Consider the following 25,314-nt stretch of genomic DNA (forward strand, 5'->3'; position numbering starts at 1 on the left):
TTCTGGCACTCAGGAACCTTCGATGGCTGATATGATGCGTGCCATCCAAGCTCTGGGTGAGAGAATTGAGTCCCTGGCTAGTGACCGTAACCAGCTCATGGCAGACGTCAAGGAGCTGAAGTGTAAGAGTGCAGTGGGAAGTGATAAAGTGAGTGATAGTGTTGTGGATAGTGTTGCGCTTGAGGGTTCGTCTGTTCGTGCCTGTCGTCCTCCTAGTCCGGGACCTCTTGCAAGCTCCCAAGTCCAGGGGAGAAGCAATGTCATACGACCAATGGGTTCGAGAGGCTTTAATCAGCGAACAGACGTTCCCTCCGTGGTTTCGGGCGTATCTAACCAAGATCGCCCCACCCACACAAAGACGAGTGAGCCCATTTATTCCTCGTCTGCGGAAGAGGTTTCTCGCAAGAAACCATGGACCAAGGTCTCACGACCGCTTAAGCGCAAGTCGGTCCCTTCCGCGCAAGTCCAACGGCCCAGTTGTAGCCACTGGGTCAGTTCGGACTCGCTGCAGTCTTCCGATGACTGCTCACCTCCTAAGAGAGGCAAAGCGGTACCGCCGCAGACAGTTACACCGTCTGTTGCCGCACCTGCTCCTGCAGACCCCAAGTGGTCTTTGCTGCAGACCATGCAGTCACAATTAACGTCTCTGATGCAGGACTTTCGTGCGGAGAAGGTTGCTGCTGCACCAGCCTCTTGCCTACAACCAACCACACACTCGGTTGTGCGTCCTGTGGACGCTGAGGCAACCTTCTTGCGCACTCCAGTTGAGAGAGTTCCGCCACCCATGCGTTCCAGTGTACCCTGCCAGCCGCATGTTGACGTTCGGCGACGCACGGAGCCTTCCGTTGACGTTCGCGAGACACAACAACAGTCAAGGTTGTTTTGTTTTGACGCGGTGCGTCAACCTCCGCAACCCAGTGTGGTTGCCACTGCTCACCCGCATCAGGCTAGACAGTCTGGAGTAGACGCTGTGCGTCCCCGCGCTGCTATGGTTGTTGCCAGCTCACAGACTGGGCAACAGTTCCATGACGTTGCGTCCGGTTCAGTCACGCGTGCACCCGTGCGACCGGACTCGGCTAACCAGCCGTTACCTACTCCATTGCCGCTTCCTCCTCAATACTCGGATGATGGACTTTCGGATGATGATGGTGCCGCTCACGTTGATGAACCACATTCGGACCTTGACGAGCCTAAGTCCACGCAACCCTCTTTGGACTTTAGAAAAGTTCTAGCTCTGTTCAAAGAGATGTTTCCGGACCAGTTTGTGTCTGTGGCTCCGCGCTCTCCTCCGTCAGAGTTTGTATTAGGTATGCCGTCATCCTCGCCTGCCTTTACTAGACTCGTCCTTGCACGCTCGTCCAAGAGAGCTTTACGAGTGATAGGAGATTGGATGCAGTCCAAAAAGAGTCTAGGGTAGACAGCTTTTATGTTTCCCCCTGCTAAACTCTCTTCTAAATCGAGCGTCTGGTATGCCACGGGAGAAGTTCTCGGCTTGGGAGTTCCTGCCTCTGCCCAGGGCGACTTCTCAAGTCTGGTAGACTCTCCCCGCAGGCTAGCCATGAGACGCTCGAAAATATGTTGGTCATCTTCAGACCTAGACCACCTTTTGAAAGGGTTATTTAGAGCCTTTGAGGTCTTCAACTTTTTAGACTGGTGTCTGGGAGCTTTAAGCAGGAAGATCTCTCCGTCAGAGAAGGAAACTTCCTTGTTCCTCATGTCCTGCATGGACAAGGCCATACGTGACGGGTCTAGTGAGCTTGCTGCATCGTTCGTATCCGGAGTCCTCAAGAAGCGTGAGAACCTTTGCTCTTTCCTGTCAGCTGGAGTGACACCTTGTCAAAGATCCGAACTTCTGTTTGCTCCTCTTTCTAAGTGCCTCTTTCCAGAGGACTTGATTAAGGAGATTGCTGCTTCTTTGATACAGAAGGACACTCATGACCTGGTTGCGTCCTCTGCTCGCAAAGCCACCCCTTTGCCTTCCTTGTCAGCTAGACCAAGGATGGACACTCCAGCGTCCCGATTTATTCCGCCCTTTCGTGGCAGAGCCTCCAGCAGAGGAGGTGCTCGTGCCGAAGGGAGACGTGGAAAGAAGAAAGGAACCAAGTCCTTTAAAGGCAGAGTCTGACTGCCAACTTCTTCAGACAGCAGTGGGAACCAGACTCAAGAACTTCTGGCAGACCTGGGAGAAGAGAGGCGCAGATGCACAATCTGTGAAGTTGCTCAGAGAGGGGTACAAGATCCCGTTTGTACGAAAACCCCCTCTAGCAACGTCTCCCTTCGATCTCTCTCCCAGGTACAGAGAGGAAGACAAGAGACGAGCATTGAAACAGGAGGTGTCTCTCTTACTAGAAAAGGGAGCGGTAGTCAAAGTCCTGGACCATCAAACCCCGGGCTTCTACAACCATCTCTTCTTAGTGGCAAAGAAGACAGGAGGGTGGAGGCCGGTGCTAGACGTCAGTGCGCTGAATGTCTTTGTCACAAAGCAGACGTTCTCCATGGAGACCACAAAGTCCGTTCTAGCAGCGGTCAGAAGGGAAGACTGGATGGTCTCTTTAGACCTAAGGGACGCATACTTCCACGTCCCCATCCACCCAGACTCCCAACCTTTTCTGAGATTTGTTTACGAAAAGGTTGTCTACCAGTTTCAAGCCCTGTGCTTTGGCCTAAGCACAGCTCCTCTTGTGTTTACGAGGCTGATGAGGAATGTAGCCAAATTCCTTCATTTAGCGGACATCCGAGCCTCCCTCTATTTGGACGACTGGCTTCTAAGGGCTTCTTCCAGTCGTTGCTGTCTGAAGGATCTAAAGTGGACTCTAGATCTGACCAAGGAATTGGGTCTCCTTGTCAATATGGAAAAGTCTCAAGTGGTCCCATCCCAAACTATTGTGTATTTAGGGATGGAGATTCACAGTCTAGCTTTTCGGGCTTTTCCGTCGGCCCCCAGAACGAGCCAAGCCCAGTTATGCATCCAGAACATGCTGAAGAAGGAACGATGTTCAGTCAGGCAGTGGATGAGTCTGATAGGGACACTATCATCCCTGGAACAGTTCGTATCGTTAGGAAGACTACACCTCCGTCCTCTTCAATATCACCTAGCTGTTTACTGGAAAAAGGACAAGACGCTAGAAGCGGTCTCGATCCCCATTTCCGAGAAGATGAAGTCTTGCCTGACTTGGTGGAAGGACAGTATCAGCCTCAGAGAGGGTCTGCCCCTGGCTGTTCAGACTCCCAACCACGTTCTCTTCTCGGACGCATCGGACACAGGCTGGGGCGCGACATTAGACGGTCGGGAATGCTCGGGAACTTGGAACTCGAGTCAAAGGACAATGCATATCAACTGCAAGGAGCTACTGGCAGTTCATCTGGCCTTGAAAAGCTTCAAGTCTCTCCTTCAAGGCAAAGTGGTGGAGGTGAACTCGGACAACACCACGGCTTTGGCGTACATCTCCAAGCAAGGAGGGACCCACTCTATGACGTTGTACGAGATCGCAAGGGACCTCCTCACCTGGTCAAAAGGTCTAAACATTTCGCTAGTAACGAGGTTCATCCAAGGCAGCTTGAATGTCATGGCAGATTGCCTCAGTCGAAAGGGACAAATCATTCCAACAGAATGGACCCTTCACAAGGATGTGTGCAAGAGACTTTGGGCCACATGGGGCCAGCCAACCATAGATCTCTTCGCAACCTCGATGACCAAGAGGCTCCCAATATATTGCTCACCAATCCCGGACCCAGCAGCAGTTCATATAGATGCCTTTCTCCTAGATTGGTCGCATCTAGACCTATATGCATTCCCCCCGTTCAAGATTGTCAACAAGGTACTGCAGAAGTTCGCCTCTCACGAAGGGACAAGGTTGACGTTAGTTGCTCCCCTCTGGCCCGCGAGAGAATGGTTCACCGAGGTACTTCGATGGCTAGTGGACGTTCCCAGAACGCTTCCTCTAAGGGTGGACCTTCTACGTCAGCCACACGTAAAGAAGGTACACCAAGGCCTCCACGCTCTTCGTCTGACTGCCTTCAGACTATCGAAAGACTCTCGAGAGCTAGAGGCTTTTCGAAGGAGGCAGCCAGGGCGATTGCTAGAGCAAGGAGGACATCCACCCTTAGAGTCTACCAATCGAAGTGGGAAGTCTTCCGAAACTGGTGCAAGTCAGTATCGGTATCCTCGACCAGTACCTCTGTAACTCAAATAGCTGACTTCCTTTTATACCTGAGGAAAGAAAGATCTCTTTCAGCTCCCACTATCAAGGGTTACAGAAGCATGTTGGCATCAGTCTTCCGTCACAGAGGCTTAGATCTTTCCAACAACAAAGATCTACAGGACCTCCTTAAGTCTTTTGAGACCACGAAGGAGCGTCGTTTGGCTACACCTGGTTGGAATTTAGACGTGGTACTAAGATTCCTCATGTCAGAAAGGTTCGAGCCGCTACAATCAGCCTCCTTTAAAGATCTCACTTTAAAGACTCTTTTCCTGGTTTGCTTAGCCACAGCTAAAAGAGTCAGTGAGATTCACGCCTTCAGCAGGAACATCGGATTTTCATCTGAAACGGCTACATGTTCTTTACAACTTGGTTTTCTAGCCAAAAACGAGCTACCTTCTCGTCCTTGGCCGAAATCGTTCGATATTCCAAGCCTATCAAATATGGTTGGAAATGAACTAGAAAGAGTCTTATGCCCTGTGAGAGCTCTTAAGTTCTATTTAAGACGAACTAAACCTTTACGAGGACAGTCAGAAGCTTTATGGTGTTCAGTTAAGAAACCATCTTTGCCTATGTCAAAGAATGCTTTATCCTATTTTATCAGACTGTTAATACGAGAATCTCATTCACATCTGAGTGAAGAAGACCAAGCTTTGCTGAAGGTAAGGACACATGAAGTTAGAGCTGTCGCAACTTCAGTGGCCTTTAAACAAAATAGATCTCTGCGAAGTATAATGGACGCAACCTATTGGAGAAGCAAGTCAGTGTTCGCGTCTTTTTATCTTAAGGATGTCCAGTCTCTTTACGAGAACTGCTACACTCTGGGACCATTCGTAGCAGCGAGTGCAGTAGTGGGTGAGGGCTCAACCACTACATTCCCCTAATTCCATAACCTTTTTAATCTTTCTCTTGAAATGTTTTTTATTGTTGTTTTTGGGTTGTCCGGAAGGCTAAGAAGCCTTTCGCATCCTGGTTGATTTGGCGGGTGGTCAAATTCTTTTCTTGAGAAGCGCCTAGATTAGAGGTTTTGATGAGGTCCTGTGGTATGGGTTGCAACCCTTCATACTTCAGATCCTAGGGGTCGCTCAGCATCCTAAGAGGATCGCGAGGCTCCGTAAGGAAGACGTACTTAAAAAGGCAGAGTAATTGTTCAAGTCGACTTCCTTACCAGGTACCTATTTATTTTATTTTTGTTATTTTGATAACTTCTAAAATGAAATAAAAAATCCTTAGCTCATAATAATGTAAACATTTATTGCTGGTCTCTACCCACCCCCTGGGTGTGAATCAGCTATTATAATCACCGGCTAAGTTAAATATTGAAAAATGTTATTTTGATAATAAAATAAATTTTTGAATATACTTACCCGGTGATTATAAATTAAAGGACCCTCCCTTCCTCCCCAATAGAGACGCAGTGGGACGAGGAGAAAATTGAGTTCTTTGTTTACAATGAGTACTGGGTACTTGGACGACAGATGGCGCTGTTGAAGTACACCCCCTACATGCATAGCGATCGCTGGCGGATTTTTTACGTAGAGTTTTCTGTCGAGCAGCAGAGCTGCAGCTATTATAATCACCGGGTAAGTATATTCAAAAATTTATTTTATTATCAAAATAACATATTATTACAACCTAAGCCACAATTCTAGTTGGAAAAGCAGGATGCTATAAGCCCAAGGGCTCCAACAGGGACAAATAGCCCAGTGAGGAAGGAATTAAACCAGTAGCCTACAACAAAAGTAATGAACAATTGAAATGAAATATTTTAAGAACAGTAACAACATTAAATTATATCTGTCATATATAAACTAAAAACGAGAGGAAGACAAATAAGATAGAATAGTGTTCCCAAGAGGCCCCTCAAGCAAGAGAACTCTACCCCAAGACAGTGGAATACCTCTGGGGCTTTTTCTAGACTCCAACAAGGACTGCCTGCAGCCTAATAGTCTGAAGGTACCCTATGCTTGAAGTCCATTTGGGCATCCCTACCTGGTCCCTCCAGGAAGAAAGGAGAGAGAAGGAAGTGCTGGCCCTCGCTCTTACTGGCATGAGGAGGGGGATGCTTGTCTGGCATTTGGGCAACCTGACTGAGACATGGGACCGAGCCATGGGCAGTGTGTGTCCTTTGAGACATTTATTTACTACTATTCAGGACCAACGCCATCCCCCTCATCTCACATACTGATAGTGTTTTTATTTGATCTTCCAACATCTCCAAAAGCCCTGGTCTTGCAAACAGAGGTGAAAGTATGTGAAAAAGAAACACAGTCAAAGTTGTTTGAGACGAGTCTCCAGACGTGTACCGTCAGTTCCCGATGGAGAAGTCAATTGGGGAATGGAGACCGGTCATCGACCTTTTTTTTTTGCTGAACAAATTTGTTCGTGAAACGAAGTTTTGTATAGAAAGGGTATGGCCTGTGTTGAATTCCATATGAAAATGAAACTTATGCTTTCAGTTGACCTGACGGATGCTTACTTCCAAGCATTCATTCATCAGCTCTCTTGGAGGTGCCTTTGCTTCTCCCACTATGGTACTGTGTACCTGTTCAAGGCTCTTGTACGGATTGTGTACCAGTTCAAGGCTCTGATTCGGACTGTGTACTCCTCCTCAGGTGTTCACTCCGGTGCTCTCTCTGATAGCATCTTGGGCCAATTTGAAACGAATACATCTGTTGTTGTATTACAAAGATTGACTGATACTCGCCTCCTTTGTGTGGTACTGTAGTTGCTACAGGATTGAGGTTGACTTCTTGCATTTTGTCACAATCTGGGAATTGTGGTAAATTGGAGGAAGTTTAATTTTATATCCAAGCAGGGCTTGAAGTACTTTGGTATGATGGTAGACACGGCAGCAACTAGAGTCTTCCAGTCAGATGATCGCTTCACCTTTTCTCAGATGCGTCAAGGGAGGGGTGAGTGCATACATCTGAATATCCTAGTCATGTCAGGAATGTGGTCAGAAGAAAAACATCTATTCTTCAACGTCTTAGAATTGCAAGCAGAATTTCTAGCCCTGCAAGCATTCCAAAAAAGTTTAGGGAGATATTCAGTGGTGTTGATGAGCGACAACAGAACTGTAGTAGCATCAGTCAACAAGCAAGGGGTCAAGGCTTTGCACCCCCTTTGCACATCTGGGCGATGTTTTATGCTGTCGAATTGTTGGTCAGGTATATTCAGGTAAAGTATATTCTGGGCAAGAGGTATGTACTACCGGACATCTTCATAAGCCGCTGTCCAGAAGTCTTCCCTGTTGCGGGGAGAATTGCCGACAGTAGCAGTATGGGGTGATCGCCCTTCATGCCCGCGGGAGAGAATGCCTTTCCTCTGTACCCTCAGGGTACAAAACGAGTCTTGTTAGCATCCGACCAACCCCTTGCGTTCGCTGTCCTCCATCAATAAGTCTCGTAGCCTTTAACTCTTAAGGGGTATTGCCAACATCATGCCTTAGGCACTACAAATTTATGGAGCTTTATTAGGCCAGACCCTTCTGGATATGTACCTCATGGTTTCAAACTTTGCGAGGGAGAAACTTCTGTTCTTTGATACGAGAATGACAAGCCTTATGCGCTAGCACGCTTAACCCCTCACCCAGTGAGGTTAGGGGGCTAGGAGCTACAGCACTATCATCTACAAGCTTACCTACTCACTCGTCCTCACTGGAAGTTCAACACTCACACAGCTACGTGCTAGAACCATCTCTCGTCACAACGAATGGTTCAGGCTCCTAACCACAGCTACTTGCTAAATCCATCTCTCACCACAACATACAGTTGAGGGAGTTCAGCACACACTCATACCTATGCTCCTAACCCAACACTCTCCAAATTTAGAGGGTGTGCAGCGCACTCTCAATCCTACGCGCTTAATACCTCACTCGTTCACTCAGGACTTGTTGTGTAGCACACAAGTACAGTGAGAACAGTGCAAATCTTTTTATGCAATACATCTTCTTATAACTTTGCCTTCTCACTATAAGTAAGCAGTAACTATGTGAGCTTCAGGTCGCTATCATTTATACAAAAGAGAGATTGTGCACAGACATTTAAGTTGCCTGCACATGCGGATGCGCAAGCTTTCACATCTGCGCAACTGCCTCGTCAGCGTTACTTACGTTTGCCTAATTATTACTAGTACAGTAGTACCGTGTCTTGGATGTTGGCAATCAGTCTCCTCCTTCTTTCCCTATCTTTAACCATTTGTGTCTCTTGATTTGGTATATAATTACCCTACTAGCTAACATTTTTATGGTAAATGGATGACATGAGCTACTTTAGTTGTGTATGTGCGCTCGCCCTCACACCGCCAGACCTCACAAGGAAGGTAGAAAACTAGAATTGTATGAGTCTCATTAGACGAAACCCTTAAGGGTTATTGCCGCAATTGAGGATGCCTGCCGACTGATTGTGGGGGAGGTTTTTTTATCTTGTCTTGAAATAAAACCGCAAGAATTCATCCTAGCAACCTCCATGAGAGCTGGCAGATTTAGAAAGGCAAAGACCTCCAAGAGACAAAGAGCTCTGTCCAACCAGGGAGAAAAACTCAGAGAAGCGGAATGTCCCTACCTCAAGCGAAGACTTTTTCAGGCACACTAGTGACTGTACCTGCTGTGGTAGCTGAACCTCAGAGTTCTTCGGCTTTGGCAAAAGTCATATCCTGATCCTGTCAGTGTTAACAGGGATTCTTCGGACTTACGAGTCCGATGAGATCAGAGGGGGAATAGACCCCCTCTCTCCTCCCTCACAGTTGATGCTTTGGGGTGAGGCATCAAAGGAATAGGAGTCCTCACCTGTCGTGACACATGGCCTCCGGGCTATGTGCTAGAACACATCGGCAGTGCCACACAAGTCTGCTTGGATTAGAGTACAAGGTTGCTGGCTTTTAATCCCTTCCTCCAACAGTTTCTTTCAGGACACTCCATGGTGTTGACGAGAGACAACATCACTGTAATGACTTATATAAACAAATAAGGTGGCACCTTTTCACAGCACCTATGCCAGCTAACTGTGGAAATGCTAAGATGGACGGAAGACAACTTGGTGGCCCTATCAGCCCTTTTTATCCCGGGCAAGAGAAATGTTCTCGCAGCCAATCTGAGCAGAGTGATTCAGATAGTTTGCTCTGAGTGGTCTTTGAATCGTCAGGTAGCTAACAAAGTCCTGACTTTGAGAGGTTCACCAACAGTACAGTAGACCTGTTCATGATGTCGCTGAACAACAAGCTTCCGATATTGCTCACCAGTACCAGATCTTCAAGCACTTTGACAAAATCCTATCCAACTACAGTGGGATAACATAGATGTCTACGCATTCCCCCCCCCCTCCCTTTGCCTAGGAAGAAGATTACTCAACAAGGTAAGGGCATCAAAAACCTGTTGACGACCTTTATAGCTCCGATGTGGCACCATGCAGAATGGTTTCTGGACCTTCTACATCTGTTCAGAGAGGTGCTGAGGGAGCTCCCTCTACGTCTCAATCTACTCTGATATCTACATGTAAAGATTTACCACAAAGCCGTAGAATCCCTACCACTTCATGCCTAGATGTTACCCAACATCTTCTCTCGTAGAGAGGGTTGCGAAAAGGATGTCCATTTATCTCAGGGAATCATCAGCCCCGTTGTCTTCCAGGTAAAGTGGACATTCTTCTGTGGTTGGTGTTGTAGAAGGGATCTTTCCTCTCGACACCCCTATCCCAGTGATAGCGGAGTTTCTCTTTTACCTTCGGAAGGAAAACCTTTCGGTCTCGGCAGTGAAAGGCTACCATTCAGCCTTGAGCCTCGCCTTCAGTCTGAAAGGAGTTCATATTTTCTCTTCGTTGGATTTGTCTCTCCTCATACAGTTTTGAACATACCTGTCCTCAGCTGGAAGTTAGACCGCTCAGTTCTTCATCTGATGCTTAAAATGGTCTTCCTGCTTGTCTTGGCCTCGCCCTAGAGAGTCAGTGAATTGCACAGTCTTTCCTACACCTCAATTTCAAGGGGCTTGCGACAGGTAATGCTCGGCTTCGTCCCTGAGTTTGTTGCAAAGACTCAAAATCCGGCAGTAGTGGATCCTAGATTTGAGCCCTTCTGGATTGAGAATCTCCGTAATGAAACCGATGACCCAGAACGACTGCTACTATGGCCAGTGAGGGCACTGAGGTGTTACCTCAAACGAACCACAAGAGCTCGGGTCCGAGTGAACAGAACATTTGTCAGCATGGCGAAGGTTAAGAGGAAAATATCAAAGAGCACAATCTCCGCGTAGATTCGCAAGGTGATATATCGTGCCTTGAATGCTGACTCTCCCCTGCAAGCGCGAAAACCAAGACCACCTCACGAATGATGTTAAGGGCATAAGTACGTCCCTAGCTCTTAAGAAAAACTGCCCTCTGGTGCAGGTTCTACAAGCAGGTGTGTGGGAGTGTCAGACAACTTTCACCGCCCATTACCTGCAAGACGTAACCCTCAGGAGCATGGAGACCTTCTCCATCGGTCCTGTGGTAGCTGCACAACAAGTGGTTTAAACACCTCAAGCTCCTTGATTGGACAACTAGCAGATGGTTGAAGGCAGACGTTACCTGGAAATAAGGCTGGGATGAATGATAAGAGTGACTGGTATCTTCTTTCTTCATCTTCCCCTCTCTTAGGGAACAGCTCCTATGGTACGCTGCAAGCTGGCCACCGCTGTCTGTAGGTAAAAACCATTTCTCTTGTGTAGCCTGATATATGTTCAAATATTTGAAACGTCTCCGTTTCTCCTATCGAGGTATGAATTGGGCAATGTCCATTGGTTTGTTTAAGGAAGTCATAAGACTAAGAATTTCTACCTGGACAAGTCACATTGCTTAGTTATCACACAATCAGGTCGTTAACGTGTGCGTATGCACGGAATTTTAGCTTGATGTCAGGGTAAGTCATATAAGCTTGTGTGTAGCACGGAGGAACACCCTGGGTCAAAAACCAGCCATTTGGTTTGGAATTCCACCCACCTTGGCGTGTGTCTTCCCTATAAAGAGCATAATGGTTTGTATTTAGTGATGGAACAAATGATAAATTTGAAAATAATTTGTATTTTTCCTAATGATACAAACCTTGAGCTCTTTATACAAATTTGTCTCACTAGCACCTATCCCCCTGCAAGTCCTGCCTGCAATCAAATGAGATGATAAAATACAGGTGTGTGTGAGCGGGATAGCCGGTACTACCCAATAACCCCCCTCGCTAACTAGTGGTGGATAGTTATACCTTGCTAAGAGTCTTATGGCTAGTCATCCAGCTTCACTGAAAGTATATTTCCTATAAAGAGCTCAAAATTTGTATCGTAAGGAAAAAGACAATTACTTTCAAATCTGTCATGTTTCCATATTTACATTTTTTGTTGCCAAAATATTTTATTGTTGGCTTGGCTCCTCTTCTCTTACTCCACTCTAACTATGCTCATTATCCTAGTCAATTCCCAAAATTAGCTTCTGATTTAAAAATTCACATTGTCTTAATGAGGTAATTTATCAGTATGTTGTAGGATATGCTTTATTCATATGTTTGATTTACTTTCTGAATACTGTACAAGAACCACATGGAATAGCTGTAATCTTAAGATACACAGGGTTCTTGAAGAATTAATTTAGCTGAATTGACCAACTCCATGGAAAGCTGATTTTTTCTAATACTTGACCAATAGTAATTTTCAACAGAACTTGGGGTCTTTTAAGGTTGTCAAATAAGTCTTCTACGTACTAACAGTTTTTTAAATAAAAAAAAGCCTTTTAAAGTTAGGAGATCTATTGTCTGATTCTATTAAATCTTTAATAACTTTCAAATATAAATTGTTTAATTTTCTTTTCCAGATGTATACTGTATTGCTACCTGCGAATACAAAATTTGATGGTTGAAAGATGATAGCATGAAGATTTCAAGATGATAAATAGATTTCAGTTCATCTTAGAAATTGAGGAAATAGAAATTCAACTGTACTGCAAATATGATGGTATATAATCAACTGAAACTAACCTGATACAACCGGGTCAAATTTCAAGGAACTATAATTGAATCAAGTTAAAAAATTAGGTAAATTTTTTTAGGTGGCATTTTTTCCTGAAAATTTAATATTAGCTAGACTTCAAAGGTGGATTGTTTTTTGTGTGGTTAGCACTTTTGATACAGCTCAGTATATTTGAACTGCAAATAAGTTTATTTATATTAGTGTAGTAATGCCTTGAAAAGTGAAAGTAGACTAGCCCCTTTTATTTTATAAATACATAATGTAACAAAAGGAAACTTGTATTAAAGTCCATGAAGACAAAGCACATTTTCTACCTGATTATATTTTCAATGCTCGCATGATTGTTGTATAGTGAACTTTAAAGTCTCTCTGGCTACAGAATATATAAATTCTCTAAATAGTGTAGGTTTTATGAAACATTTTTTCTTTGTGGTGTTCAATATGCATAATATTTGCAGTTGCAATAGTTTATTTTCAATATTAATCTTACCCGATAATCATGTAGCTGTCAACTCTGTTGCCGACAGAAATCTACGGTCGGGATACGCCAGCGATCGCTATACAGGTGGGGGTGAACACCACAGCGCCATCTGTGGTCAGGTACTCCAGTACTTCTTGTCAACACCACCTCAATTTTTCCTCTGTTGTGCCTCCGGCTAGACCTACATGGATACGCTGTTGATTCTGGAGTTATTGCTCACGATTTGGTGATGTATTTGCTCTAGAGTTTAGCCTTCGCTATTCAGGAAGCTATATCATTAGCTTAGCAAGTTTTTGGAATTAATTTGATTTAATTTTTGATTTAATTTTGGTACGAAGAGAGTATGAACTCTCTTTCACTTTTAAATGGCCGACCCTTCCCTTAGACGGAAGTGTTGGTGTCGAAGAGAGTATAGACTCTCTTAATTTTGCTTAACAAAGTTATAGATTTTTTTTTATATCTCTCCGCCTTTTATAGGCCTCTTTGATTAACTTCCTTTTATTATAAACTTATTAAAATTAATTTTTATATTTGTTTATATTCGACCTTTCCTAATAGTAGGCGGTCTTTTCTTGGAACCGAAGTTAATTAACATTGAGCCCGTCATTTCGTTTTTACCTGTTAACATATTATGCTATTTTAATGTTTTTGAAAGAATTTCTTTGATAGTCTTGTACTGTTTTCAAAGTTGAACTAACGTTTTGTTTTGTCTCTGCAGTTGTTGACGTTCAGAACGTTCAACTTGCGCTCTATCGTTACGATAGAGAGAGAGTCTATCACGGTGTCACGTTGCAGTAAGAGTAAACCGATTCTAGCGTTTTGTTCATTCTTTCTTAGCTTAAATGGTTTTAATTCTAATAAAGGAACTTTTTATTTGGGAAATCTTTCAGTTTTTTTCCTTTAACAATAATATGTTTTAACGATATATATAATTGGGCTCTTCTCTCAGGTGCTAAGTCAAGAGAGAGAGAGAGAGAGAGATAGAGACGGAGGGAGAGAGAGGAGGATAAACGTTTCGTTCAAGCGGGTAACGTTGTTATCGTTTTTGCTCTTCTCCCTAGTCTCTTTAGGGGAAGAAGGTAAACGTTTCTAGAGTTTTATTCTTGTTCTCAGGCTTTATGCGGTGAGAGATTTTAAACGTAGTTTATTTGATCTAGTGTTTAGTCTCTTTTCCAGCCACTGAATTATTTATCTTTCATTATGTTTTTCTGTTACATTGTAATACTGTTTTCGCAATTACTAACTTTTAATGAAGGATAGAATTGCGTGTTTCAGGTACAAACCACTTAAAGTTTCGAGTTCAGTGAAATAAGTGCAAACAGAAAATCAAAAGTGATAAAGTGATAAGCGCAAAGTGTTACAGTGTTGCGTTCGAGGGTTCGTCTGTTCGTGCCAGTTGTTCGCCTAGTCTGGGACCTCTTACAAGCTCCCAAGCCCAGGGGACAAGTAATGTCGAAGGACTTATGGGTTCAGCAGGCCTTGATCGACGAACAGACGTTTCCCTCCGTGGTTTCGGGTGTTACCAACTCACGTAGCCGACGTGATCACCCCACCCACACAAAGACGAGAGAGCCCTTTTATTCCTCGTCTGCGGAAGAGGTTTCTCGCAGAAACCATGGACCAAATCTTGCAGCTTTTAAGTGCAAGTCGGTCCCTTCCGCGCAAGTCCAACTCCTAGGTGGTGCCATTAGCACTGGGTCAGTTCGGACTTGCTGCAGTACGACAACTGCACACCTCCCAGAGAGGCAAGGTGGTATCGCAACAGACAGTAACTCCGTCTGTTGCCGCACCAGCTGTTTTAGACCCTCAGTTTCAACGGACAGTAGCTCCGTTTGTTGTTGTCTTTCTTAAACTCTAGTGATCTATGCTGCTGACAATGCAGTCTCAGCTTGCGGTGTTGATGCAGGAGTTTCAGGCAGAGAAGGTTAGCACACCTCCTCCTGCGAGCGCTCATGAGGCAGCCGCCTCAACTCCACCTCTGCGCAGTCCACCCTGCCAGACGTATGATGTTGAGGTTCCTCAACCTACCTCCACGCGTGAGCTGCCGCATTGGGAGTTGCCAGATACCAGCGCTGTGCAGCAACCTCCACTTTCCTTGAGGCAGGAGCCTCTTGCTATGCGGCAACCTCCTCAACACTTGAGGCAGGAGCCTTATGCTTTGCAGCAACCTCCTCTACCCTTGAGGCAGGAGCTTCATGTGTTGCGACAACCTCCTCCATCCTCGAGGCAGCAACCTCTTGCGTTGCGGCAACCTCCACCATCCTTGAGGCAGCAACCTCAACTCTTGCGGCAGCCACCTCCACTCTTGCGGCAGCCACCTCCACTCTTGAGGCAAGAACCTCAACTCTTGAGGCAAGAGCCTCAACTCTTGAGGAACCTCATGCTATGAGGCAGCCGCCTCAACGCATGCAGCAACCGCATTCTTCACAGCATGAGCCTCTCTCTGCGCAGCTACCTCCTCAACCCTTGAGGCAGACGCAACTCTTGAGGCAGGAACCTCTCAGGAGCCTTATGCTATGCGGCATCCTCCTCAAACCATGAGGCAGGAGCCTCATGCTATGCGGCATCCTCCTCAACCCATGAGGCAGGAGCCTCATGCTATGCGACATCCTCCTCTACCCATGAGGCAGCCTCATGCTATGCGGCATCCTCCTCAGCCCATGAGGCAGGAGCCTCATGCTATGCGGCATCCTCCTCAACCCATGAGGCAGGAGTCTCATGCTATGAGGAGCCTCATGCTATGCGGCATCCTCCTCAAACCATGAGGCAGGAGCCTCATGCTATGCGGCAACCGCCTCAACCCATGAGGCAGGAGCCTCATACTATGCGGCATCCTCCTCAACGCATGCGGCATAAGCCTCATCCCTTGCAGCTTGAGCCTCATCCCATGCAGCATGAGTCTCATACCATGCAGCATGAGCCTCATCCCATGCAGCATGAGCCTCATCCCATGCAGCATGAGCCTCATCCCATGCAGCATAAGCCGCACGCCATGCAACATGCTCTGCTTACCTTACAGCATGCTCTACATACAGCATGCTCTGCATACCTTACCGCATGCTTCTCAGTCACACATCTTTGGTTGTTGCCAACTCACTAGACTGTCAAGCAGTTTCATAACGTTGCCTTCTAGTCTGCTGCTTTTGCACCAGTGAAACCCTCACTGAGAGAACTTAGCTTTTCTCGGATATGGTTCCTGTAGATGAGAAAGTGCTATTCTCCCTCCTTCTGATTTTCCCTTGAGGACTCTGTCATTTGGAGAGGAGCCTTTAGCTGCTTAGCCTCCTATGGACTTTTATTTAAGCATAGCATGCTTCCAGGGAGGGTAATGGTTCCACTTCAGTCGCTAACCCCGTCTGTTACCACACCTGCTCCCATAGACCTTGAGCTGTGTTGCAATACATGCAGTCCAAGCTTAGTCCTTGTTAGAGGATTTTTTGTTTACGGAGTCAGTGTGTCACTGGGAAGACGTTCAACAACCAGCAGAAGTGACTTGTTGTGACGCAGTGCGGCAACCTCAGCAACCCGATAAGGAGTTGTCTGTACGACCCAGACAGTCTAGACAGCTTCGGGTTGTCACTGTACTTCCTCGCTTCCCCATGGTTGACAGTTCACAGACTGTGCAGCAGTACCATGATCTTGTGTCCGGCTCCGTCAGACGACTAGCTTTTAAGAGCTCCCACAAGTCGTCGCTGTCTGGAGATTCTCAGATGGACTATGGATCTGACCAAGGAACTGGGCCTCCTGGTCAATTTTGAGGAGTCCCAGCTCGTCCCATCCCAGACCATTGTCTACCTGGGTATGGATCTTCAGAGTCGAGCTTTTCGGGCTTTTCCTTCGGCCCCAAAGATATACTAAGCCCTAGATTGCATCCAGAGCATGCTGAGAAGGAACCGATGCTCAGTCAGGTAGTGGATGAGTCCAACAGGGACACTTTCATCGCTGGCCCTGTTCATCGAGTTAGGGAGACCCCACCTCCCCCCCTTCAGTATCATCTAGCGGCTCACTGGATAAAGGACATGACGCTAGAGACGATCTCAGTTCCTGTTTCCGAAGAGAGGAGGTCTACTCTCACGTGGTGAAAGAACAGCTTTCTTCTCAAGGAAGTCTACCTTTGGCTGTTCAGAAACCCGACTGCCGTCTCTTCTCTGACGCATCAGACACGGGCTGGGGTGCGACTTTGGACGGACAGGAATGCTCGGGAACATGGAATCAGGAGCTAAGGACACTTCACATCTATTGCAAGGAGCTGTTGGCGGTTCATCTGGCCTTGATAAACTTCAAGTCCCTCCAGCTTAACAAGGTGGTGGAGGTGGACTCTGACAACACCACAGCCTTGGCTTACATCTCCAAGCAGGGAGGGACTCATTCGTGGAAGTTGTTCTAGATCGCAAGGGACCTACTCATCTGGTTAAAAGATCGAAAGCTCACGCTGGTAACGAGGTTCATTCAGGGCGATATGAATGTCATGGCAGATCGCCTTAGCCGGAAGGGTCAGGTCATCCCCACAGAGTGGACCCTTCACAAGAATGTTTGCAGCAGACTTTGGTCCCTGTGGGGTCAGCCAACCATAGATCTGTTCGCTACCTCGATAACCTAGAGGCTCCCGTTGTATTGTTCTCCGATTCCAGACCCAGCAGCAGTTCACGTGGATGCTTTTCTGCTGGATTGGTCCCATCTCGACCTGTATGCATTCCCGCCGTTCAAGATTGTCAACAGGGTACTTCAGAAGTTCGCCTCTCGCAAAGGGACACGGCTGACGTTGGTTGGCTCCGCTCTGGCCCGCGAGAGAATGGTTCATAGAGGTACTGCAATGGCTGGTCGACATTCCCAGGACTCTTCCTCTAGGAGTGGACCTTCTACGTCTACCTCACGTAAAGAAGGTACATCCAAACCTCCACGCTCTTCGTCTGACTGCCTTCAGACTTTCGAAAGACTCTCAAGAGCTAGGGGCTTTTCGAAGGAGGCAGCCAGAGCGATTGCCAGAGCAAGGAGGACATCCACTCTCAGAGTCTATCAGTCTAAAGGGGAAGTCTTCCGAAGCTGGTACAAGGCCAATGCAGTTTCCTCATCCAGTACCACTGTAACCCAGATTGCTGACTTCCTGTTACATCTAAGGAACGTAAGATCCCATTCAGCTCCTACGATTAAGGGTTACAGAAGTATGTTGGCAGCGGTTTTCCGCCACAGAGGCTTGGATCTTTCCACCAACAAAGATCTACAGGACCCCCTTAGGTCTTTTAAGACCTCAAAGGAACGTCGGTTGTCCACTCCAGGCTGGAATCTAGACGTGGTCCTAAGGTTCCTTATGTCATTAAGATTTGAACCTCTCCAATCAGCCTCTTTTAAGGACCTCACATTAAAAACTCTTTTCCTCGTGTGCTTGACAACAGCTAAAAGAGTAAGTGAGATCCACGCCTTCAGCAGGAACATAGTTTTCACATCTGAAACGGCTACATGTTCCTTGCAGCTCGGTTTTTTGCTAAAACGAGCTTCCTTCACGTCCTTGGCCTAAGTCGTTCGAGATCCCAAGCCTGTCCAACTTGGTGGGGGACGAACTGGAGAGAGTACTTTGCCCAGTTAGAGCTCTTAGGTACTATCTAAAAAGGTCATAATCTTTACGAGGACAATCAGAAGCCTTATGGTGTGCTATCAAGAAGCCTTCTCTTCCAAGGTCTAAGAACTCAGTTTCTTACCTATTCAGGCTCCTGATTAGGGAAGCACATTCTCATCTGAAGGAAGAAGACCTTGCTTTGCTGAAGGTAAGGACACATGAAGTGAGAGCTGTGGCTACTTCAGTGGCCCTCAAACAGAACCGTTCTCTGCAGAGTGTTATGGATGCAACCTATTGGAGAAGCAAGTCAGTGTTCGCATCATTCTATCTCAAAGATGTCCAGTCTCTTTACGAGAACTGCTACACCCTGGGACCATTCGTAGCAACGAATGCAGTAGTAGGCGGGGGCTCAGCCACTACATTCCCATAATCCCATAACCTTTTTAACCTTTCTCTTGAATACTTTTTATGGGTTGTACGGTCGGCTAAGAAGCCTTCCACATCCTTGTTGATTTGGCGGGTGGTCAATTCTTTCTTGAGAAGCGCCGAGGTTAAAGGTTGTGATGAGGTCATTTAGTATGGGTTGCAGCCCTTTATACTTCAGCACCTAAGAGTCGTTCAGCATCCTAAGAGGACCGCTACGCTCAGTAAGAAAGACGTACTTAATAAAGGCAGAGTAATGGTTCAAGTCGTCTTCCTTACCAGGTACTTATTTATTTTATGTTATTTTTGAATAACTAATAAAATAAAATACGGGATACTTAGCTTCTTTGTTAACATGTATGCTGGTCTCCACCCACCACCCTGGGTGTGAATCAGCTACATGATTATCGGGTAAGATTAATATTGAAAAATGTTATTTTCATTAGTAAAATAAATTTTTGAATATACTTACCCGATAATCATGATTTAATTGACCCACCCTTCCTCCCCATAGAGAACCAGTGGACCGAGGAAAAAATTGAGGTGGTGTTGACAAGAAGTACTGGAGTACCTGACCACAGATGGCGCTGTGGTGTTCACCCCCACCTGTATAGCGATCGCTGGCGTATCCCGACCGTAGATTTCTGTCGGCAACAGAGTTGACAGCTACATGATTATCGGGTAAGTATATTCAAAAATTTATTTTACTAATGAAAATAACATTTTTACATTTTCACTCAGTTTTGGTAGATTGTAAAGTTATAAATATGTTTTACCTACTGTTGGGGACTAACCAGATGGCTGGGTGATTTAGGAAGGGTATTTTTTTCAAACATATATTGTAACAATGTAGCTTAATGTTATGACCAATTAATAAGGCTTACAAATGCTATTTAAAGCCATTAACAGATAAACATTTGAAGTTTTGCAGATTTGAATATTACTTGACATTAAACAATATGTACTCCTTTGTCATAATTCCAATTATGTTATGTTTTCATACACTTTAGTCTGTGGATTGGGATTATCCCATAAATAGTAACTTATCCATATAATCAGCATAGAAATTCTCAAAGAAGATTCCCAGAGTTTCATAAGGCAGGAAAAAGTAATGTATTTTTACTTTTCCTTTTCAGTTGTCCTGTCAGATTAGAGCTCAACTAGACAAGGTATTCCTATCAAATGGAAGCCATAGAAAGAGGGACAACAGAGCTATTATTCAATAGGCGCAGAAAGGAAGTTGTAAGATATGTGTTTATGAGCAAGGTTAACACACTTGCCTGTTCATTGGTGAGAAGGGAGTTAAGTATTGGACAGTTTTTTTTAGCAAAAAGGTGTAAGTTTATCATAAGCTTTATTTAATTAAAGTTTTAATCATAGCCCACTGGTCAGTTTTTTTTAGAGGGATGCAGTGGCTTTCAGAATGCTGAATATTTTAGGCAATTTAGATTTCGAGGCTGCTAACACAACTACTTTTGTAAAGAATTTTCATAAGTTAAATTAAGCCATGAAGCTCATAACTTAGGATGTTATATTATTTCTATGAACCTCCCCTGATGCTCATATTACTTGTCTCTGGAAGCTCTGTTTATCGAAATTTACCGCTAAAATTTTTAGAATATTCCCCTTCTCTTTCCTTTCAATAGACTTGGCTCGAGTAAAGTAATGAAACACTCTAGTAATTGATGGCCGGAAATTAAACTGTGACACACCTGAGGCCCTTTCTTGTTTCAGTCTCTGTCGCATTGGTCTGACATACTCCATCCTTCAGATTGTTAGGTATTTTAGTGCATTTGAAGATGTCTTCCTCTAGATTTCTTAGCAACTACTACGTAGATTGTTGAAGGAAATCGTTTCTGTGCAATAATGGTCCACATTCTCCACCCCCTAATCCTTCCACTAAAGAGAGAGTTCTGTATTCGAATTATCTAAAAAATACACCAAAAGCTCAGATTTTGCAACTAGAAATTGAGAACCTTTTAGAGGAAGTTATAATAGAGGTCTTAAACCCTGTTCTGAAGTTTTACAACAGGTTATTCCTTGTCCCCAAAGCTTCAAGGTGTTAGAGACCAGTTCTAGATATCTTGACCCTCGACAAGTTTACAGTTCTGACAAAGTTTTCCATGTAAACACCCCCAAGAGTTTTGGGTGTGATGAAAGAATAAGACTGGATATTTTGAAGAGACCTCTCAATTGGATATTTCCAGTTTCTTATTCACATTAATTTGCGGAAATACAGTACCTTTATTTTGTCAACTGGTCAAAGGTTTACCAATTCAAGTGCCTGTTTCGACTTCAGTACAGCCCCTCAAGTGTTCACCAGGATGATGGCCCCCATCTTCAAATAGTTAAGAATTTTGGCACTAAAATATTTTTTATACCTGGACGTTTGACTATTTTTGAGTGATTCGTTGGCAAGAATTCAGTTTTAGAAAGTGTAGTTGTTTAGGTTACTGAACTGATTGGGGATCCTGGTCAGTTTTGAAGTCTCTTATGTCCTGACTCAAGATTCTCTATTTGGGAATGATAATAGCAACTGTTCATGTTTGGGTTTTTCAGTCTGAGAAAAGGATTTGGTCCTTTCTTCTTTTGTTACAAAAGTTCCAAGATTTTGAAGGATATGTTGGTATGAATATAGATGAGGCTGCTAGGGCATTACAGTTATTTTGATCTTACCTGCCTGGTTACTAACCCTAACATGAAGTCTCAAGTCAGGTCTAGTGGTAATAGATTTCCATTTAGTAAGGTTTCTGATGATTCTCTCGCAGAGCTTCAAAGTCTTTATTTACATTAGAGTTAGACCTATCTGCTGCAAAACAACTGCATTCTTGCAATCCTAGTTGCTGTTTTATTATTGTTATTATTACTACTAGCTTAGCTACAACTCAGATTGAAGAAACTTGATATAAGCTCAAGGGCTCCAATAGGTAAAAATAGCCCATTCAGGAAAGGATATAAGGAAATAAATAAACTATACATTAGAAGTAATGAATGAAAAATATAAACTACCTCAAGATCAATAACAACATTAAAATAGATCTGTCTTAAGGGATTTTGACGAAGGAAAAATCTATTTCTGGGGAGAGACCTGTGGCGCCCGGCGAAAAGTCCTTCTTGTATACCTTTTCTGATAAAAACCTTCCAATTATACCAGAGAAAGATAAAAGCATGGAATGCTGAGGTTACAACCCTCGCGCGAGCACCTTTTGGGTGTCGTGTATAAAGCAAAGGCGCGTGAAATCCACTATTCACAGGTTGTCTTCCATTTAGTTAATTCCTTCGCCAAAGGGATGGGCCGATACAGAGGCCCTAGACACATCCCCATCGCCGCACCACCAATATGAAGAACAAGCTATCATTATTTACTGCCGCAGGGTATATTGAGTTTACTTAAAAAGTTAACATTATATATTATGAAAATGTATAATCGTGGAGTTTAGTGTTCCCATCATTATTGATAGCAATGCAAATGTTTTACCAACACTATTCTACACAAAAAAGGAAATAAGGATATATTTGGAAAAAACACCCTAAAAACGATAGGCCTACATAATCCTGAAATTATGTAATGAAAAACTGAGAAAATTAGCATTCATAAAATGTTTTAAATCAAGTTTTAAATCCACTCCAGCTTTACAATGATGTAAACTTGTTAGTCAAAGCTACGGAGTTTAGTGATACCAACATTAAGGGTGATGCAAATATTTTACCAAGACTATTCTGCACAAAAATAACTACAGTAAATGAAATAAGGATTTATTATTTATAAGAAAAAAATCAATACATAATCCCAAAATTCTGACCTAAAGAAATTGTGTAAATTAGCATTATGGTGTCAAGAGGATAAAGAATAGTTATGACTTCAAGAATGAAAAGACAAATAGGAGCTGGGGCATCACAGCTTTACTTTTTGCCATTAACGGCTAGTGTCTCATTACTTCAATAGAAAAAAAATTAATTTTTTAAAATGTTACAGGTAAATATCAATAAACTGAGGTGCCAGAGAAGCAATGTGAACATCAGCAATCATCGTTCACCAGTAAAATGCAGATACTGTATCCTTTCACATTATTGGTCCATGAGTAACTAAGAATAAAGCTTTTGGGGTATTTTTAAGGATTTTTGAATAACTGCCTGGGATTATAATTGTCTGTAGCCTTAATGGGATGAATTTCTGGAACTGTGAATCTTAAGCTATTTAATCTTTTAAGTTTTTAGTACAATAAGAGCCATACATCTATTTCAAAGAGGTTATTTTTGATGCAATGAAAAAGAGTAAAGTTTTGAAGGTTTATTTCCTGAGATGATTATCTGCTTTTTTTTCTAAAAACAGATTTATTTAATGGATTTATATATTTGCTACTTGAGATATTATTTTCGATATATGTTCCATGGGTTGATAACACGTAAGTCAGATAAGATTAATGGTTTTGAACACTGGTTCTACAAGTATAGACTTAGGATTTCACATTCATTAACTTATTTCTGAATACCCCTCATATGATTGCTGCAAATAGTTAAGGTGGAGCAGAAATTTATGCCAGGTTTGCATTTTTATGGCCGATAATTTTAATATTTTGATTAGAGTCAAGTTTAAAGGTTTGCTTTATGTTGGTAAGACTGAGATTTTTAAGTGAATATCACACATTTTTTATGGAGACATTAAATGGAATCCAGAAATTATGTAAGTTAAAACTCATATCAGATTTAGGTAAAAGTGGGTATTGCTAAAGAAAATTTTTATTTTTTACATCTATGAATAGCATACTGCCTGAATATTACTTTATGGTATTCATTAATTCATTTTAAAGTTTTAGTTATAAATTGAAGCAAAATGTGTATTCACGTAAGTTTTAAAAAGTTTCGAAGTTTTGGCAAATTAGTGCTCATTAAGTAGAAATACTGTATAAGTGAAGTTTCATAAATTAGTGACTTTTTACCACTGATACGTGTGAAGATGGGCAGTATGAAATAGGTGAATTTTCATTTTTTTGTTTCTTTGATGTAACTATTTGAAATGAGTAGTTTATAAATCAAATATACTAATTTGAATATTTTCGAAAGTTGAAATCTAATTTCCATGGGAATTGAATTATAGAGCAGAAAAATTTTAGTTATGGAAATGCTCTAGTTATCAAATTTGATTAGATCTTGATAGACTTGGGATCCTTTTTAAATGGGAAAGTTCACCAGTTTGTCATTATTCATTGTATTGATGGAGCAAAGGCCACATTGTTTTGATAGAAGCAAGGTATGATTGCATGGTTCAGACTAAACTTGTAACTGATCAAGGAGCCTAATTATTTTTGCTTATTTATTTTAAATATTCTAGAAATTTTAACGTAATTTTGTGAAGCAATGATACATTGTACTTTGCTCTTTTTGAAAATTTTCTTTTGAGAATTTTATCTTGAATTCCAAACCTAAATATTGATTATGCAAAATGAAAATTAGTAGCATGAAACTTAACGGTGATTAATTTATGAAAAGTCAGCATTTTGAGTAGCCTGTTACTTATAGATTAACTTGCATGGTATATCTTTAGTTTTAGTAAGAAAGGATAAAAAAGTTAATTTTTGGAGTGATAACTTACCTTTTTTTTACTTTTCTGCTACTAATCACTTTTCATTCAGGTACAGTATAAGCAGTGGTTTTCCCCGGTAAGAAAGATTTTGCTATCTTTCCTGCTGTGAATTTTGGCTTTCTCAGTGTTAGTACATTATAATAATATAATTTTTATTTTTTAAATCTGATGATGCTCTTGCTCATAATAGAGAAGCCTATAGACATCCATCAGTTAAGTTAACCTTTGGTGTCAGGATATAAATTATGTTGGTTCATCATTAGCTAACAACTCATACTGAATTTGCAGTTAGAGGTAGAATATGTCTGGTTGTATCCACTGATTGTTATGTGCAAAGTACTTGGCTGTTTTTCTCAGAATTTATTTAATTGTTTTGGTGGCTAGGTATTCATTTTTTTTATGCTTAGCATTTCTTGGCATTCTTACTTCATAGTCATGGAGGTATCTTGCCGAGAAGTTTGTGTTTTTTGGGTAGTATATCTTTTACTTGATATGTGGTTTCTTATGTATATTAATCACATCTGTAATCCTGCTGGTATGAAGACATCCTTTCCAGTACAGTACTGTATCTTGATCTTGTTACCCCCAGAATTTTTCATTTTTACTCAAGCGTAAAATAATCTTAGGTTAATGTAGCTGTCAACTCAGTGGTTGTGGTTACTGAAATTTCCTGCTCATAAATTGCAATGTGAGATGAGAACTTTTAGGAAGAGATGGGAAATTTCATTATGCAGACATGTCTGCTGCTTTTGAATTTGTCTCTGCTTGTTGGTCAAAATCTTGATCTTTATCTTCTTTGATTAAGATAAAGGAATTACTGTAGTCTTTACTAGTTATTTGCCTTTACCTTCTTCCTTGCTCCCAAGCCCAAGTATACCTGCACACTCTCTATCTACACTTTCTGCTATTCTTACTGTGTTGACTAAAATTCTCTTTCAACTCAGGCCTGCATACATGTCTGTTCCACTCCTGCTCTACTGGTACAGTAACTGGTATGTTGGTATGTTCACCTGTCTTAGCTTACTTCTTTGTTTTTAACAGTGTAAGCTGTCAGCTTGAATCCTAGCATCTCTGCTATATATTCTCCAG

The sequence above is a fragment of the Palaemon carinicauda genome, chromosome 6 (assembly GCF_036898095.1).
Source record: "Palaemon carinicauda isolate YSFRI2023 chromosome 6, ASM3689809v2, whole genome shotgun sequence".
In the NCBI taxonomy this organism is placed as follows: domain Eukaryota; kingdom Metazoa; phylum Arthropoda; class Malacostraca; order Decapoda; family Palaemonidae; genus Palaemon; species Palaemon carinicauda.